The sequence below is a fragment of the Microtus ochrogaster genome, chromosome 6 (genome assembly GCF_000317375.1).
Source record: "Microtus ochrogaster isolate Prairie Vole_2 chromosome 6, MicOch1.0, whole genome shotgun sequence".
Classification (NCBI taxonomy): Eukaryota; Metazoa; Chordata; class Mammalia; order Rodentia; family Cricetidae; genus Microtus; species Microtus ochrogaster.
Window position 1 is genome coordinate 85,754,481 of NC_022013.1, and position 17,256 is coordinate 85,771,736.

Here is a 17,256-nt window from a genome sequence, read left to right on the forward strand (position 1 = left end):
AGAAAGACCAGCAGAAAAACACTTGCTGCAACTCTCATTAACCCACAGTAGCTCAGGAATTTTCTGAACACGGCAGCTGGAACAGAGACCAGCAAAAGCAAGTGCTTGAAATCTTTAATTACATACCGAGCACATGTTGAGTCATGTATGTGTAGACAGAGCCTACAGGACCAAGGTTCCGTGCATGTGTGTGAGACTCCGTGAGAGAGCATTTGTAGACACACAGATGTGGGTCCCTAGGGGAGGAAGGGCTCCAGGCTTTAGCTGAGCAGAGGTATCCAAGCTCACAGTGTACCTGTCTTAAAACTGTTCAGAAGCTGTTGGTAACCAAAGCGTATACAAGGAAGAACAGCCCCTGCCTCAGACACTGTCTTAGACTCTGCTTTTCCCAGCTGGGTTTTGGGGGCACTCCTCAGAAACAGTTTCCAGAAGAAAGAAAGTACGAAGGCCAAGCCAATGTTACAGTGAGCCGCTCAACTTCACAGGCTCTTCACTGAGTGGGCGTGGCTACTCAGGATGCTACACACACTAGCAAGGCCCTGTGTATGCCCAGCGCCCACAGGAGAGATTGGCCCTGAGCAGACACTGGAGATAGGGTTGGGGGGCTCCTCAGTCAGTAGTACAGGAGGGAGAGAGGCTGAAGGGGGAGGGCGGCTAGAGGGCGTGTCATGATTGTCCAGCACAGGGATCACAGTGGATTGATTTCTCAGGGATCTTTGCAACTCTCTCTTGCATTACAAGATATTCCGTTCCCGTGTTTCCATGTTTCCACATAGTACCCGCCTTAGGCGGCCCTGGTGGTGATGTGTTAGAACTCTGAGTACCTGGACCCTCGCCCCAAAATTCTGAATAGCTTTGAGAGACTATCATCTGTACTTTCGCAAGCTCCAAGATTAATCCACAGGCAGGCTGGAGTTATTGTTCAGAGAATGGATGAATGGAACGTTGAACGGGGCAGGCATGAAATGAGACTTCTGTGGGAATCCAGACATGGAGAAAGGTGTAGGCACCAAACCTGCACAGGAGGGGTTGAGAGCAGGGAGAGAGTGCAAGGAGAAGGGCAGCCTGGAGCAGAGGGAGTGACCAAAGTACTGATTGACACCTGGGCCACTCAGAGGTGGCGAGCTCCTTCTGTTCAGGGTATGGACTGTGAGTGTCTTCAAGGGCCCACACATTTCGAGCTTGGTTCTAACCTTGGTTCTACTGGGAAGCAGTAGAAGCTCCAGGTGGGATCTAGTAGGTTTTAATCATGAAGGTGGACCCTCAAGAGGAATCGTGAGACTCATGGGGTGAACAGGCTCCTCCATCATGCTGCCCACCATGGTGTATTCTAATGCCATGGGCATGGAGCCACTGATCACAGCCCAACTTCTCCACAGCGAGGAGCCAACTCAAACACTTCCTCTTTTTCAGTCAATTGATTTCAGGTGTTTGCTACAGTACTGGAAAACTAATACACTGCCTAGAATGCTTTTGTTCCTCAAGCAAATCACCCCTGTTCAAGTCACAGTCTCTAGAACCTTCTCAATCATCCCAGAGGTAGCGGTTTTAATCTCTTCATGTTTATATTTCTCACTGCAAATAACTTTTTGCACTGCAGTTACTTCCAGGGTGACAGAGTTCATGCCTAATCAATGATGGTGAACGATTTATGTAGACCAGATGCTCTGTCAATCATCAATATAGGTCCCGAATTCTGGATACAAGTAGACCCTGAAAAATTATTTGTACAGTATGACATAAGATAATATTAACTTGAGTCATTGGCACATGGATATTGGCTCTGTTATGAGTCTTTAAACAGGGTATCTTTCAGTACTTCATTCTTTGCATGCCTGAAACCTTCCACAGTAAAGAAAACATTTCAAGTAAATTAGAATGTTTGGGGTTTGAGAGGGTTATGAAAATGAAGTGTAAAAGTTCATCTATGCAGGAGGTTAATAAAATAAAAAAAAACAAAGAAAATACCAAAATGAGGTGAACTTAGCAGAGAAATATAGTACTGTCAACATTGGGTTTTTGATGGACTGATGTATGGAAGCCCAAGAACCTACAATGACAAAGCAATGACCTAACTCTGCTTGAAGTTGAGGGAGACTTGAAATAGGTCTCTGGAGAAGGTCTGCAAAAATAATTAGCAGAAAACAAAATCTCCCATTTGCTTGGTTTTAAGAGGCAGGCAGAGCCACACATTAACAGTTAGGATGCACACCAATTTGATAATTGAGTGAACGACACTATGCCGTGGTGAAAAGAGAAAACTGCAAGTGCCATTTTCCAATTTCTAAAGATTTTCATTGGGTACCAAGACCTCCCAGGGACCATGGATGGGTTGTGGTCCAGGAGAGTCAAAGTGCTTGTTCGTGATCCTACAGGAAGCGACAGGATTTGGAGCCCAGTTTTCCTCACACAATCTGCCATACTGTCTACTGTACCAAATTTAGACTTTAAATATGAAAACGGCTGTTAAGCTTGGTGAAATGGAAGGAATTGGACGATGCTGATAGAACTCCATCTGGAAGTCCATTGTTCTACTTGTCAAAACATTGAGCAAGCAACACCTTCGTAGCCTGGAACTTGAAATCTCCACCTTCCAGCTCCAGAAATGTGGAGTGGCCCATGAGATGCCACAGCACTCTCCTCTCTTTTGTGGGGCAGTGGAACTCCAAGGAACCACATGCAGGGGACATAGCAGGGTATTTTCAGGATCTTTCCTCGAGGGAGAGGACTTGTTACCCTATTGGTCACAAGTTACCCTATTGACTGGACAGTCAGCCTCCCCCTCTGAGCCCTTTCAAGATTTGCCTCAGCTGAAGAAAGCTACAGAGAGCTGTAGAAAACTGGCATCCTCAGGGTGGCCTTTGCACAGTGACCAGGGGCCACCAGCTAATCCAGTACAGAAGCTGCACTGGGCCATGCAAGCTCCAGAGAGTCTCTGGAGGGTTGAACAAGCTTTAGTAGAGCCTTCTTGGCAGCTTGACTCTCCCCCTGTTCAAACTTCCATCCCTTCCATCCCAAGTGCTAATCTCCAACAATCACAACCCACCACATGCACACACACACACACGCATGCACACACACAACACACACACACACACACACACACACACACACACACACACACACACGTTCAACTTCTTTTGAGTGTTGGCTTCCTGAGAATTCAACCTGCCACATCCCAGGTGTCCTGCTCTGTTCAAGACTCATTACCAGCAATTTCCAGTTCCCATACACGTACTTCTGGTGATATCAAAGAGTCAAAGCCATGGAAATGGGTTCTTCCTTCTTCATAAAAATGTTGGGCCACTAAGGTTTTGTTGTTTTTTTTTTTTAATCTCCAAATACCTCTCTCATCTAGTGGAAATAAGAGGCCATGGAATCCTGAGGCTTTCAGAATTCATTCCTTCTGTCCACAGGGCTTCCTTTCTTTAAAAGTAGCCTTTCTTTTATTTAACACGTATGTTGAAAACCTTGTAAGATTTTATTTGAATTTATAACTATTGTTTTTGTTGTTTTAAAGCAGCACTGTCTGTGAGGGCCCTTGGCTGTCTCCAACCTGTGACATTTTTGGGGGATCCTCAGAAGACGCCAGAAATATGCTAATTTTGGAAAACAGATCAACTCATATATAAAGATAAAATCATAATGTAGATTAAACAAGAGATGCCTTTTGGGCTAACTTCTGCTTCATTGGACAGAGAGGGAGCTACAGATGATGGTGGAGCTGATAAGAGCTATTTCCTGGAGTAGTTCAGACGAACAATTAGTTTACAGGGCTATCTGGAGAATCTAAGATGGGTCGCCTTAGAAGACACAGCTTTCAGTCAAATGAATCAAATTCTTCAGCAGAAATTTTCTAGTCTCCCGTCCCCTCTGTCCCCAGCACACAGCGATGTGAGTGAGGAAGGCAGGCCCGTTGACTACTAATGCTGACAGAGAGGAGGGGTTTCCTTAGTCCTCCAGGTAAGGGATTGTTCCGAGTGACGGTTAAAAGGAACAAACTGAAACTTCTCAAACTCCAGGGCAATTCTATGTGGAAAATATGTATTCATATACAAGGAAAGGGGCCTCGTGGTTACCAAATACTCATAAGTGATGAATATGCCTCTAAAATAACCAGATCTAAATTACCTTTATGAGTTCCCTGTAGAAAGCCTTGATCTTTTAAACATATCAACTAAAATGAATCATGCGTATTCTGTAAAGATGTCAGAGATACATAAAAGAAGTTTGTATTACTGGCTATGCCAGCCTATCAGATCTAAATAATTTATTAGTGATGATATTTAGTGATCAGTTTTTAAGTCCTTGCTGTTCAGAACAGGGGCTTTAACTGAATGAATGATGGTATACTATAGGATATATTGGCAGTTGTACATAATAACATATGCAATTCTTCACATTTTCAAAACTTCTGTTGTTCATTAATACAGTTCTAAAGTCGGCTGATAAGGAAAGTATACCCCAGTCACCATATGCAGTCAGCAGACATTATATAGTCTCACGGTAGGCTTTTTTTTCCTTCCTTTTTCTCTGCCTTCTGCAACATTGTGTGTTGTTGTGAAATAATTATCTTTCCAAGATTCCGTCATTGTGTAGTTTATCTTTCAGAAGGAAATCAAGGGTTTGCTCATATTAAATTTAACAGGTTCTATTATGGACTGTGTGCCCCATTTTCTAAACCTCACCATGAAATGGCACTAGGCCTGAACACCACAACAAGTTTAACTGAAAAGGGAAAGGGAAGAAAAGGAGGGAAGAAGGCCCAGAAGAATACCATCTGTGCCTAGAGATCGAAAGAGCATGGATGGGCATAAAATTACCCCATTCAAATACAGCCCAGGTCCTATGCTTTCCCCTGGCTGCAGCTCTGACTTCCTGTCCTTGCCCTCCCTTGACCTACTTGCTGAGAAGATGGAACCATTCGGAGAACTGGGGAGGCAATGCTTTATCAAGCAGCTTCTAGGAATTGGAGAATATAGCCAGGGCAGAGTGGCTCTCTTCTCTTTGGCAAGCTCCTAACTTGGCCTCTGGGCATGGAACACAACCTTCTACAGACATCCTTGGGTAATACTGCCTACAAAGATCAAGACAAGCCTACCAGGATAGCCGGGGTCACACAAAGGGACAGGCCTGGCAGAAAAATGGGTCGTACGACTGTCAAATCCCACAAGAAAGCCTGGTTGGCCTTGGAAGAGCCAGCAGACCCTCACAAGAGACACATATTCAAACAGTCCCAAGGCAAGACTGCCACCCTGCAGACAGACCTGAATAAAATGCCAAGCTCTAGAGCATCCCCGCTACCACCCAGGCTCCTTTCATGGACACTGGTCATCCTTCAGAGACAGGCAAGGATGCCCTTGATCTCATGGACACTGGTCATCCTTCAGAGACAGGCAAGGATGCCCTTGATCTCATGGACACTGGTCATCTTCAGAGACAGGCGAGGATGCCCTTGATCTCCACTCAGGCAGGCTTAAGAAAGGGTTTTCATCTCTCTCAAAGGACCTGAGGAATTTTCTCCCTACAGCACATTTGAGAACAGATCTCTTTTGTTGAAAATAATCAGAACATCAAACACTTCTTCCATAAAATATAAAAAAACCTAAAAGGTCAAAACTTCTAATATTTAGTTAGATCTTTGTGGGGCAAGGAAGTGCTTTCAAGAGCATAAATGTTAAATTTGGGACATGTTAATATCTTAGAAACTCCCTCAGTAGGCAGGGTGGCTTGATGACACATGAGAAACTGCCAGTCTTTGGCCCTTCAGAATGGGAGCTTCATTCCTAGTCTGTATGGACAAATATGTACAAAGCCTGTATGTTAGATATGTTCATGAGAAAACCTGATGCATGACCATCTAGACAGAATTCCCAAAAGATAAATGGGAAACTGTATATTCAATTTTTTTACAAAAAAAAAGAGTCCATAAACATTTCTTTCCATTAATATGGAGAGTTTTTCATGGTAATCTCTCAAGGCAAGAGGGAGCTGGAACTCATCTGATGTTTTCTAACCTGTTTTATGTAAGACATATTCATATCTGGTAAATGTCTATCTACAGCTATCATTGATTTTAAATCTCCAGTCGGGAGCTTTGATAAAAACCCTGTTAAACTGACCATTCCTAGAATGTAGTCATAAAGCAGCAGGCGGGACTTCTCTGATGAGAAAGGCAGAGTCTCGTGTGTCCTGGATGCTGGATCTGGTGTTTGTTTCCTCTACGGTGCGGGCTGTCCTAGCTGGTTTATATGATAACTTTATACGGTCCACTGCCAAGTTCCTAGAGGACGATATAGATGTGCAGCTGGTGTGCTGTGATTGTACAGCACTGTGCTCGGTACCAAAATAGCAGACTGCACGGGTGCACGATGAGGCGATTGCCTGGATCTAAAGACGGAAGCATCTCGGAGCCAGATTTAGCAAAAGGTTCAGCAATGCTCTGTCTGTGTGTTGATGAAGGACTGGAGCCACTGCTAACTGCTGAATGCCTCTAAAGACGAGGCTAGTCTTGGCAAATATGCAACTGTTTGTGCTGCAGGTCACCCAGTCTCAAGACTAGCCTGAATAGCAAGTGTCCTCCACTCATCTGGTGATGGATGGAGATAGAGACAGAGACCCATACTGGAGCACTGGACTGAGCTCTCAAGGTCCCAATGAGGAGCAGAAGGAGGGAGAACATGAGCAAAGAAGTCGGGACCACGAGGGGTGCACCCACCCATTGAGTCAGTGGAGCTGATCTATTGGGAGCTCACCAAGGCCAGCTGGACTGTGAGGGAAAAGCATGGGATAAAACTGGTCTCTCTGAACATGGCGAACAATGAGGACTGATGAGAAGTCAAGGACAATGGCACGGGGTTTTGATCCTATGTAATGTGCTGGCTTTGAGAGCCTAGCCAGTTTGGATGTTCACCTTCCTAAATATGGACGGAGGGGGGAGGACCTAGGACTTACCACAGGGCAGGGAACCCTGACTTCTCTTTGGACTGGAGAGGGAGGGGGAGAGGAGTGGGGGGAGGGGGGAAGGGTGGAAGGAGGGGGAGGGAAATGGGAGGAGGTGGAAACTTGTTTTTTTTTTCTTTTCTCAATAAAAAAAAATAAAAAAGATAAATAAAAAAGTGCTCTGTGGATCCAAACTATTTCCATGATACCTGTGCTCTCATGACACCCTGCTAGAGCAGACTTCTAGTCTCCTTTTACACGTAATCAAAGAAGATAAAGAAATTTAACCCAGTTGCTTCTAGGAAGACATACAACAAAAAAATGACAAAGAGCTCTCTCCCTACCATCAAGCTAAGCTAGCTTCAAAGCTCTTACTTGACTGAAAACAAATAACTACCACAAGAAAATAAACAGTTCTTAGGAACTTAGACCCAGCTGCAAGGGCTGCATATATACCCACTTATTTCATCTGCATCCCAGCTTCATGACATATATACCATTATTTTCCTTATTGTAAAGACAAGAAAACAGGGATGAAAAGATATTAAGAGCCTTCCTCCAGGTCACATAAGTGGCAAAGTCAAGACTTAGTCCCAGGGTCCTAAACATTGCAGCAGACTGTGTATCACTCCAGACTGTCTGATACAAACCACAGAATCTGTCTTTGTCTCTGGAATGGAAAAATGGTGGTACCAATCTCATGAAGTTGTCAGGATGCCTAGAAGAGCATTTGGCAGTGCTTGTAGCATCACGGTGTCTTGTGGCGTCTTGACTGTGTAATATCTCTCCCTCCCCAACATCCTGCCTCCATGGGACTAACCTACACATCCTCTAAGAAGATCCGCAAACTGCTTCGCATGAGCTGCCTGCCTTTCTGGTCTCTGACATTTGGACCCCTGACTCCTAGACTGGATTGAATGATGCCTCCTTGCTATCACGGATGGGGCAACGTTTTCTGTAACTCCACCATACTGCCTGTTTACCAGGAAGCAGAAAGTTTCACCTTTACCCTCACTCTGACTCTCAAGTATAGCACAACACACAATCCATCACATTCATATTCAGCATCTTGACATCCGAGGCCCCTGCCCAGCTCTACAGAATTCCTCTTCCAATTCGGAGGTTATGTTTTACATTGGCTGGGATCCAGGCCTTGCCCTGGTAGAGTCTGCAGACTACATGAGGTGTTGTGTCTTGGACCTTCTTCTGAGAGTTTGGAAGGAACTCTGTGTTGGAGTTTGACAAGTTTTTGGCAAGAGTTGAAGCAGTGTTTGCCAGTTTGCCCTAGGCACTGAGCATGGTAATGTGTATTACACCAGGTGCTATTCATATGTTCCTTAAGACAAACCCAGAGTTCAGCCTATTATTTGGATTATACAGTGTCCTGAGTTTTGTGCTTTGCAAGGGTGCTGTATAATTTTTTTCACTGTGAAGACTTAGAATGGCGAAAGGGCTCAGGCCTGCAAAGGAACCTTGGAATACGGGCTAAATGACCAATGTGACTGCTTCCAATCAAGGCAGAACTCTAAAGCTGCACAGCGGAACAGGCGTCCTTCCCACAGTCCAGTCAATCAAGCGCCCAGGAATGAGATCAATGTCCTAGCGAGATGCTCTACTTGTGCAGTTCTCTAAAGGAAAGCCAGCAACTTTCATCCGTAAGAATGTCAAACTGGAAGGATATCAAACTGGAAGGAATACCTTTGCCCGCTCCACATACTCCGTGATGGATATCTAGGACCCTGGAAACTCCTGGTGTTCCTAGCAAGAGTTGGATCTGTCTGTATTTCAGTTGATGGCAGGAACTGCTCGGCCTCACATTCAAGATGTGCTTCATTTATGTGTGTGTAGGGTGAGGTGGGGGTGATCCTGTGGGTCTGCTTACTAAAGACTGTGTGTGGGCATTGGAGGACAGCTTGCAAGAGTTGGTTCTTCCCTTCCACTCTGTAGGTCCAGGGAAGCAAACATAGTTCATTGGGCTTGGCAGTAGGCATCTTTACCCACGGAGCCTTGTCACCAGCCTCCAAGGTTTACACCTGAAGTGTACAGGGTAGAAAAAAAAGGCTATGCAGGGAAATGATGACCCTGACTCCGCCATGCCTAAGCCAAACCCGGAAAGAAGCATTTTCCACTTAGGAAAGAAATCCTTGTATCTTCTAGCTCATTTACTTTGTAACTTTGTATCTCTAAGCCTTTAGTGCCTGCCAGCCACCAGGTCCACCAGCTAGAGACCACAGCAAACCAAACAAGACCTGAGTTCAGTTGCGTATCACAACCCCCTCCCCCAGGCAAGCAAATCTGAAAGCCCAGCATGCTATATCCAATAAGAATGGAATTTCATAAGTAGCATTGCTGCTTAGAGTCCTGACCCCCTTGTGTGTTATTCCTGAGTGAAAATAGAAAATCTGTAAATGGAAACCGTTTGGCTTCTCAAACTTTGTCATACAAACAAATCTATTTATCTATGCATTAAAGATCTTCCCACAAGGAATTTAAGCAAGTTTACCTGACTTGGGAAAATAAAATCAGATAATAATGCATACTTTTCTGTCCAAAGACTATGGTAACACAAGTTGTATCTGAAGTAGGGGTACTTAAAAAAGAGCTGTCCCTGCATTGCAAGCTGAATGTGGAGGTTGTGAACAATTTGGCAACAGTAAAGCATTTCTGAACATGAAATGACTAAAATTAATTTGAAATATCATACGAGTAATGAATCCGAGGTATCTAGTCACGCTCAGCATATTACATCACGTAACTACACTGCAGCCATGGTTCTGAGCTCATAACGTGCTTGCTTCACGGTGCATGTGTCCTGCCATCCGCGCCAATAAGTCTTGCCTGAAGCAATTCCGCTCAGGTTTGAGATATTACGTGAGGATTTCATCAGGGTCCTTCCTAGGCAGGTGAGTTCTCTGCTCTTATGGGAACATAGTGGTTTCGTTACAGAAAACCAAGAGTTTTCTCCCGTATGCCTAGACCCCTCAGGTATCTGTGAAATCAGCATTGCGTATCTTCAGGTTGGACTGTGTTAGGATATAAGGTTTAAAAATGCTGACTGAATTTGAGCGTGGAATTAGGACAGAAAGTCCAGCAACTTCTGAAATCATTCTAAATGCACTTCTGCCATTCTGTACTACGCGTTTATATAAAGCATCGCTCGCAGCAGTGATTGACGACTATAAAACCAAAGTATCAAGCAAGCTGAAAAGCGTTAACCCTGTGCCTTGCAGCATCAAATACTCAGTCAAGATTTAACCTTATATTCAAAAACAGATAAGCAAATTCATCTGTATCATTTGTATGTAGATTTGCTATCATGTTTGGTTAATAATACTTCTCATGTACATCAAATATCTTACAATGAATGTGTTTATGAATTGTTATGCAGTAAACCTTTGGTTTGCATACCTGTTTTATACACCTATGAGTTAAGGGCTGGGTGGAAAGGTGTTAGGCAAGCTGCCATGATCGGAGAAGTGTGAGAGTCCCGGCTTTAGCTCACCTGTTGTGAGTTAAGTCATGTGCTATGATTTTTCTGGGCCAAAATAGTTAATCTCTCCATACTCGAGAGGGTTTGCATCAAGCCTGATGACATTTGTGTGGTGTGATTCCCTCCAAAGAGGAGCCCATCACACGTGCACACGTGGGCACACACTGCCGTTCCTCTAGCGCTCTTGCACTTTTACTAATATGGGTCAGTGCTGAGGTCACTGAAAATCATCCCCCAGCTTGGAGCCGCCACACATCTTCCTCTTTGAACAAGAGTAACATAAGGCATTGGCTGACATCAAAATAAAAGAGATTCGAAATTACAGCTGGTACGAGATGCATTCAAAGTTCTCTTGGGCAACCTGTAACCACGTGACTGTAATGAAGTCTGGTTTTCTTAAAGAATGTCTGCTGACAAACTGCTTCCCTTCCAAACCACGCTAGTACAGCTTCACATCCGAGCTTCATCAGCACGTCACACCTTTTGCTACGGGTCACAAAAGGAGGAGCAAAGTCGGTGGAAGAAATATTGGCAGGTAGCTGAGGGGAAGGAGGGAAGAGCAGCCTCGCTCTCTTCTCCCCAGAGCATTTCAGATTTTGCACCGTGGAAAAGGGGAACCAGGAGGTGGTGGGTGAGACTAGCCTTTCTCAGAGGCAGCTTATAAAGGCAGCTAGTAAATTATTGAAAGTCCCAGGCTAAAAGAAAGTGAAATATTCATGACTGTATTATTGTAGGAAGAAAACCTGAAAGTCCATGGAGATTTAAACCATCTTTGCAAAGAGAAAGCACGATATGCAGGAGGACCAAGTCCCATTACAGATAGCTCAAAGAAATTGTCCCCGTGTGTGTGCACATGCGTGCACGCGTACACAAAGTAATTAGGTTGTCACTTGCAGTATCTTTCTCCTGCCTCTTGCTTTTCCAGCTTGATGTGGTCCACTAACTCTGTTTTCAACTTACTATTCCCTAACCCTGTGCCTTTCGAGGAAGCTTTCAACAAGTAGACTGAATGATAACATTCCACTAGCTTCTAGCTGAGCACAGGGAGCTAATAACCTTGACAGCAAGGGCCTACCCCATCATTGGGGTTACTAAGAGGTCTCTGATTCCATTTCCAGGATCTCCGATGACGCTGAAGTAAACTTACTTGAACGTATTAGAATATAATCGTCATGCTAAGCCAAAGAAGCCAAACTCAGGAAATAAACCTTGAAGGTTTTCTCTCATATGCAGAACATATAATGTATATATTACATATGTATCTGTGTGTTCTGCTTTCACGTCACATGTATATGGTATACACAGAGAGGAAGAAAGTATCTAAAAGGAATGAAGGGGAAACAATAATAAAGGAGTAAGAAAGGCAAACTATTACATGCTTTCTCTATGAGAATCTAAATTTATATACATATGTATGTATACATATATTCAAAAACATGGCATAAAACCAGAATAGGGACTAGTGAGGGTGGAGAGAGATGAGAGAGGGGAGTGGTGAGGTGGACACAAGCAAAGTGCAACGTATACACACGTGAAAACATCACAATGAACCCCATCAGTTTTAACTACAAACTTAGCGAAAGAGCATTTCTTAGAATATAGAGTGTAGCAGACAGGCTCTCAACCCCCGCCCCTTTGTGCCCAGGAAGACCTCCATAAAGGAAGACCTCTACTTGGGAATGAAGGGATACGGTTTGGGGGTAATGATGATTTGGAAATGTTGAAGTTTCTGCAAATTACATGTGCAGTCACATTATTTTTTGAGATGTGGATAATATGACAAAATGACCGTTTTGAAAATAGCTTCACCTATGTCCTGCTTTTCATTCAGCAATTGAAGGCCACTCCCGAAACAATGCACCACTGTAATTACCTTCATTCTTGTTCCACAGCTGGCCACTGAAAACGCAATCCTTAGACACACAGAGTGCGCCCATGGGTTAGGTGTCAATTCACACCAGAGAGTAGTTAGTCAACATGCAAATGCCTTGAGCAAGCGCACACACACCCGGGGAGATTGGTTAGTCAGCCCTCGTGTGTAAAACTGTCAGGTTCACCCAATTCCAAAATATTATCAGAGATCCACTGGGATGTTTTCTTTAAACCAGGGAACACTGACTTCTCAGTAACTTTGCGGCCAGAGAGGATCCTCTCACATGCGATTACCCCACTGACATTTGTTGACACTTGCTGGAAAAGCCAACATGTGGTCCATTTCAGTGAATGTCGCAGTGTGAACTTGGAAAAGAACCACACTAATCATAACTGAGAAGAGCACCCGGCATCAGGTCTCTTAGCCTTGCCCACTCCTGGCCCCTTCCCACCAAAGGGATTGCCATGTAACCCCAGGTACATAGCATGCAAGAAGGGTTTACAGCCAAACATCTCCAGGCAATAAGTCGTAACAAAATTTATCTTAAAGCAATTATCTGGCTTAAGCTTACCATTTATTTACGACAAAAGCAAATTTACATACTAAAGGATGGTTGCTGAGGTTGTTTATTTGGAGATACCATTTGACACTGTAGAGTATAGAGTCTACTCAATGATTTAGGCGTTCATAAATATTTTGATTTTAGAGTTGTCAACACTAAGGACACTATCTCACATAAACATGTAATACAGAATGATAGAAGTATATTTAATGACATATCAGAAATTACTGGAACTTCCATCCTCATTCCATCCAGGCCAAAATTCATTTAACGATTGCTTTTAATGAAGCTCAAGTCAGCAATGCAAACAGCTGGTTTATTTACTATTATTGTGTGTGTGTGTGTGTGTGTGTGTGTGTGTGTGTGTGTGTGTGCGTGCTAATACCGTGGAAGCCAGTGGTCACCCTGGGTGTCTTTCTCCAAGCACCCTCCACCTTGCTCTCTGAGACAAGTTTCCGCAGGGGACTTGGGACTCACTGACTAGGCTAGGCTGTTTGGCCAGTAAGCCCAGAAATCTGCCTGTCTCAGGCCCCTCATGCTGGGATTGGAAGTGCATGTGCCACACCCAGCATTTCCGGAAGTGAGCTCTGGCACCATACGCCAGATGGTGTGCACAGAAGGAAATGTGAGCACCATGTGAAGACCATGGCCGAGGGGAAGCTGTGCAGGTGAAGTGTGGTCAAGAGCGGTCAGAAACACCTCAGATTCATCATGAATTTGATTCTGTGTTAATTTTAATGTCACTGCACATTCGGAAATCTTTTATTTTTGCCAATTTTTGCAACATTTAATTGTTGGGTCCCATATGCAGTTGAACTAAATTTAAGAAGCTGTGGTCTAAATATCATCCCAATAAAAATTGAATAATAATGTTTGCTAAGGTTTGAATAAGTGCCCTGAAGTTCACACGTTAGAAACATAAACCCCAAGGCAACAACAGAGAGGCGGAGCCCGAAAGAGCGGAGTAGGTCCTGAGGCATCTGCCTTTACAGGATGAGTTTGTCTGCCTCAAGGGCAGTGTCTTGCTTTTCTGACTCCTGCCATGTTATGGCAAGAAGATCCTCTTGTGGTAGAGCAGTCAGAGTTCTCTAGAGAAACGAAAGTGACAGAATGAATGTGTGTTTGTACATATGTGTGTGTGTGTGTGTGTGTATGTCTATGTACATATACATGTATATCCACCATTTTTCCTTGTCCTTTATATAGGTGTTAGCAGAAGGTGTGGCCCAGATTAAAGGTGGCCCTTCCCACCTCAGAAGATCTGGATTTAGGGTGGGTCTTCCCACTTCAAATGATCTAATTAAGAAAAGTCCCTCACAGGTGTGCCCAGCCTCTCGCGTTTTAGTGAGTTCCAGGGGTAGTCAAGTTGACAACCAAAAACAAGCCATCGCATGTGGGCCGCCTGACCTTGGACCTAGCCAGTTTCCAGTAAGCTGTGTATAAACCTCTGCTGTGTATAAATTACCCAGTCCCAAGCAGTCTCTGATGGCTGGACAAAGTGAACTGAGATGGCATTTGGGGCTTGAGCCATGTTACTAGATCTATATAAATGTGAACTAGTTATACATTCCTTGTTAGCTGACCCTGTATTGTTTGATCTTTATGATGGATCTGATCTTGCCTTACAGTGATTTTTTTCCCATTAATTGCACTATACAGCTTATTGGGTGTTTACAGAATGAATCTTCTTTCATTTTTTTTTATTCTCGACTTCTCTGTGTTCTACACTTTTTAAACAGCACCATTTATGGAGAGTATGCAATTAGATTTTATTTTAAAGTATAAGCAGAAAATTATATTTTAATTGGAGTATTTAGTTGCTTTCCATTCAGTTAAATCCCTAATGTACTTGGGCACATACCTGCCATTCTAGAGTTGCTTTTGGCTAGTCTACCTACTTTATTTTCTCTTTTCTCATCTTTGCAGCTTTTAGATTAATCAAGTATTTTCCATTTTATTTCACCTTCTACATATATTATTTTTTCATTACTCTACAGTTCATGCTATGTGCCCCAGAATTACTGCAGTCTAGCAGAAATACAACTTTAAACGATGCTATGCCTTTCTAACCCTTTGGTTCTATTCCATTCTCTTCTTTTTAATGTGGCTTTGGTCCTACCTACAGCTAATGCTGTGCAGACTTCTACAAGAAGCTATTTTTGTTGTTCTATGTGATCAAAATTTATTTCTACTGGCCAGTATATTTTCTCAATATTTTATTTGATAAGTTTACAACCGTAATTTGAAAAAAACTCAACAGCAAATGCCCATAAATCACATTTAAATTTCTTAAGATACGTTTTAAACTTAAATAGAATTCTATCGCTCCTCTTCTCTCCACTTCATCTCTCCAGCCCCTCAGAGCTACTTTCCCTCAAACCCCTCCCATCCCCTCACTCTTAAGTAGATCACCTCCTGTATTGTTCATTATTGTTACATAGATATGTAGACACAAATATATAAATACAAAGTGCTGAGTCTGCTTTTGTTATTTCTATGTATATTATTTCAGGGCTGAACAGGGCTGACCACTCTGTATTGGACAACCAACAAGGGGGTTCATTCCTGGAAAGGGCTAATTCTCCTTCCCCAGCAGTCATCAGTTGCCTGTAGTTCTTTGTCTAGGGGTGGGACTCTGCAAATTTTCCCCATCCCCTGTTAATACGCCCATCGATATTGGAATTGTTCCTGTCTTGTTTATACGGCCCTTTGAAAAAGAGATGGCTTCGCTGTAGACTTCCTGGTGGTCCAATTTTTGAAATCTTTCTTCTCTATCTTCTGGGATGTTCCCTGAGTCATAGGTGGGGGAGCTGTGATGGGACTACAGATAAGAAGCGTTTTCTGTTAGTTCTGTCGCCTATCCACCCATCCCTCTAAACGGCCATCAACACACATTTTATTCCCAATGTATCTCAGCCTGGCAAAAATTCACCCTTTCTATCATCCGATTCCTTTCTGAATGTGTGGGATAGCTTTTTTTCTCCTGAGCACATTCTTTTAATACTTCATTTAGGGTCGCTCTACGACTAGTGGATTCCTGAAATTGTTTGTTTAAAATGTCCTAATTTCACTTCAAATGTTGACAAAGACTTCCATCCTATTTCTGTGTTTCCGTTGTCAGTGGAGTTCTTTGAGCACATGCATATGACATCCACTGTCTCCTAGCATCCATCATTTCTACTGAAAAGTAAATGATTGCTTGCATTGCTGTTCCTTTGAAACAATGTTGCTGCTGTTCTCCTCACCGTTGTAATGACTGTTTTTCCTTTGGCTTCTGTCTACAGCAGTTTTACTACTCATGCTTACTGCAGTCTTCTGTGTGTGGATCCTGGCTTCGACAGGCGGAGCTTCCTGAATCCATGCTCTGGTGGTTTTCTTGTTTTGTTCTGCTTTTTACCATTGTTAGAGAATATCGTTTCTGTGTCATTCTCTCCTTTTTCTTAGACTCTGGTTACATGTTTGAACAAGTGTAACACACGTGTCTCTTATGCTTCTTGCTAAATTTTCATTCATTTGCTCTGTGCATCCACATGGATGTGTTCTACTGGTCCATCTTCCATTTCAATGATTTTTATCTTATACTAAATTTAATGCGCTATGGAACGTATCTAGTGAGATCCCAATAATCAGTATTTCAGGCTTTTTAAGTTCCAAAATTGTCAATTTGTATTTTGTCTTAAAAAATATAATTCCAGAGAAATTCTCCATTGTACCATCTATTATCTTGAACATGTCATTCACAGATACTTTATGTTAGTTTATGTCATTCAACTGAGTAACTTATGTCATTCAACTGAGTAACTTACAGAACTTTTTCTGTTGCTTATTTTTCTGTCTTGGGATTCTTTCTTGAGATACTTACTAATTTTGTTGAAAATAAATTACAAAAAAATACAGGCTATTGATGAGCAGCCTACATGGGATTGACTGACTCAACCCAAACCAAGATTGACCTAGCAAGTCTAGGAACCCAACTCAAGTCTTTGGTCAGCAAGTGCCTTTATCTGCTAAGCCACCTCATAGACCCTGTAGTGTAACGTTTAATGCAAACCACTGTAGAAAAGCCTAGAAGGGCAGGGGATAGTTTCTCACCGGCTTTACAAAGTAAACTGATCACTTTCTGTGAGAGGGTTAATACATGAGTTTGCGTGCATTAACTTAATGTGGCTTAATTGTTACTTCATTATACAATCTGCAAAGAAGATTTTATAAGGAGAACCCAGAGTCCTGCCAGCCTCAAACTGCGAAGGCAGTCCCAGTTCCCCAGCATAACTGCAGGTAACCACACGGGGACAGGTCAGTGCGAAAACTGTGCTTTGCTTCCCAAGTCATTGCAAATCTGTCCTGATTCACATTTTCTCTGACTTTCCATCTTCGGTTTTCTTTTAA

At 43.1% G+C, this 17,256-nt stretch overlaps 1 protein-coding gene across 1 annotated transcript in view; it reads right to left on the minus strand.

Annotated features, from left to right (window-relative positions):
- The window catches only part of Kif26b (kinesin family member 26B), a 404,164-nt gene that overhangs the window by 125,238 nt on the left and 261,670 nt on the right, over window positions 1-17,256 (minus strand). The gene's annotated exons all lie outside the window — the stretch shown is intronic.